The following is a 3,154-nucleotide window of genomic DNA, read 5'->3' as shown; positions in this document are numbered from 1 at the left end:
GGGAAAGAAAGATAACATGTGTTTGATTGCTATACATATAGTGAGAATAAGAAGATGAGACTTGCCATTGCTGAATTCACCAATCATACTGGTAAATGGTATCAAAATCTCAAATCCGAAAAAGGATGGAAGGAGGAAGACCTAATAGAATCTTGAGAAGAACTCAAAGAAACCATGAGAAAGAGGTATGTTCCAAAACACTATGAAAGATATTTGAAAGTTGAACTTCAAACATTAAAGTAGGGAACAAAAAGTGTTGCCGAATATTATAAAGAGATGGAGATGTTAATGCTAAGAGCACAAATCCGAGAACAGTAGGAAGATACCATGTCTAGATTTCTTAGAGACTTGAATCTGGAAATTGCTCATTCGGTCAATAGAAATCCACCACCTTACCTAGAAGATATGTTTCATTATGCTATCAAAATTGATGGCCAATTAAAGGATAAAAAGAAGCATTAAAAAGGGTACACATTTAAAGCTAACACGTATTCTAATTCTAATGCTTGGAACAAGTCTGGTTTTGTTAATAGGAATTAATCAATGCAACCAAAAAGGAAGTTTGGAGCTTCCAAAAGAGTGGAGGCCAAGAGCTCCAGTACTAAAAAGAATGAAGTCCAAAGGAGGTAAGAGAGAAGACTAGTTCTATTCAATGTTGAAAGTGCGAATGATTTGGACACATGTGCAAAGAATATGTCAATGAAGAGGTCTTGGTGATAAGAAATTGTGTACTTGATTCAAATGATGATTTTAAGGAACATGATGCAAAATTTGAGAAAGAATCAGAAGCACACAATGATGAGTATATTGAAGAAGGCAACTCCATATCCTTGATTACAAGAAAGGTACTTAATGTTCACATCAATGAAGAGAAAGTTGCCGTTATGCATGCTGTTCAAAGCCTCTTAGATAAAAAAAAGTTTCTCATTTTTAGGAAAGTGAGTTGAAGGAAAAGAGAGAGAAGAGTTAAGAGAAAGACATGCAAAGGAGAAAGAAGAGGAAAAGAGGAAGGTCCAATCCATTTGTCCATATATAAGCCAAAATTAATGAATGTATTGAATAAGGACCCTTACTATCAAGCTTAATATTTTATCATAGTAATTCTACTTTTTAAAGTTTTTTGCAAGAAATTATAACTCTTCAAATCAAGTGTGGGTGAATACAAGTAACAATGGAAGCTATGATGGAGCCAATGAGATTTATCCTATCATCTTCTTATAATCTTAAGATTATCTTACAAGGTAAGTATAAAATAGATCTTGATTTCGAAGATACTAACTTGCTTCCTTATTGTGTAGGTAACCATGGGCAAGCGAAGCCAAAGACGAAAGGGATTGGGGAAAATTACTTGTTCAATAAGTCCCATACACAAACCCACGGCCGAGAACACAGAATGTTATGTTGGAAAATTAAAATGCCAAGCACCAAGTGGAGGAAAAGAAATCTAAGAACTATGTTAACAAACCAAGTGATGGGGTTTGGAAGCACTTTTGGAAGGAATGGAAAATTTGTCCAAGTTTAAACCAAAGAAGACCAAGAAGAGTAATATTACATCAAGACTTTAAGATTGCAGTTCAAAGGGGTTCAACAAGTTATGCCAACTCAAAAGGCCAAACAAGAAAGGACAATAGAAATTTTAAAGAACAAAGTAGTAACATGTTCATGGAAGAAATCCATATGTGTTCAACTGCAAAAAGATAGCCCACAAGGTAAGGAAAAAGTTATTAAGGCTTATCATTAGACTTACTTGATTCGTTTTGATATATGAAATGAAGACCTTGATTTGAGGACAAATTCTTTTAAAGAAAGGGGGATGATAAAAATCCAATTGCGTTCATATTACATCTTTAAAGGCTGGCTATGTACAATAAGAGACGACGATTATTAAGCTCAAGTTTCTTGATAATGTTACTACAACGAGTGAAGAAGAGAATGGCATGAAGATTGCATGGGAAAATTCGTGTAGTTTGAAAGATGGCACGAGGGATAAGAAAAGTGTGCAGAATAGTGAACAAGTGCTTTTGCAGATTGCAGGTTTTGGGAGTTTGTAAAGTCAAAACTTGTCAAACCTTATCCAAAAGTAAAGCGCCTCCTACACAAGATAATTAAGACAATTTAGAGCATTGCTACTTTTTTTTGTTACGCGTTTAGACGTCTAGATTAATGTGTAATCAAGTTTTAAATTTGCATGTCTTATTCTTCAATTTGCATTTAATACTTGTTGTAAGACTTTTTGGTTTTGAATGTCTCTTGGCCTTTTTAAAGGCTTGTAATGCTCTTGATGTGGCAGATTTAGAATATTGAAATCAAAAGTTTTTGTTCCATACACACATTTGGTGTAGTTTCTTTTAAATCTTGCTTTAGCTTTAATGTTGAGTTGATTTCTTGATTAGTTTCGATCAAGCTAATTCTAGAGTGAGTCGTCTTAGGATCTAGGAGTGACCATCATAGATTTTAGGTTTGATCTAAGAGTGATTCATCATTTTAATCCTACTCTCCGTTGGAATCATTTGGTAAGTTAGTCATTTTTATGAATATTTGCAAGGATCCTAAAGAACCTCTAGCTTTGTAAACCCTAGCAACATTGGTGCTTATCACGTTCATTAAGCACACCAACAACTAAATTTTTGTATTCATGAATCTGGTCATTATAGGCTTACCATCAACCATCAGAAACTGCATTGCAACCATTTTCCCGCAACATATTTTTTTTCTTTTTCAGCATCATCGACCCCATTTAGAGTATCCCAAATATTCTTTGTAGACTTTTGTTTGACCAAAAATGTCAAAGAGTAAATTGGTCATAGGATTCAGGATGTGATCCCTGATAGTTTTACTCGTGTCAATTCCTTGCCTCATCGTCATCCTTCTTGAATTTGTCCGGCATGGTGGCTACAGTGATAGGAATAACAGAATCAGGTTGATCTATTGGAATGATAGTAAAGAAAGCTAAAACCTGTATTTATTGGAAAATTAAATTCTATTTTTGGTGGACTTAAAAATAGAAAACTTAAAAATAGAAAAAGGAAATAGTCATTCCCCAAAGTTACTCTTTTGAATTTGAGTTTTTTTAAAAGAAAGAAAAGAAAAAATGTTTTGTGAAAGCCCGTAGTCAATTCCAACACTAACATCGTGACATTGCTCAACTTGTTAA

The sequence above is a fragment of the Momordica charantia genome (assembly GCF_013281855.1).
Source record: "Momordica charantia cultivar OHB3-1 chromosome 11 unlocalized genomic scaffold, Mcharantia_2.0 BLBB01000011.1, whole genome shotgun sequence".
NCBI classification, from domain to species: Eukaryota; Viridiplantae; Streptophyta; class Magnoliopsida; order Cucurbitales; family Cucurbitaceae; genus Momordica; species Momordica charantia.
The sequence above is the reverse complement of the archived record's forward strand: the minus strand, read 5'-3'. Positions refer to the sequence as shown.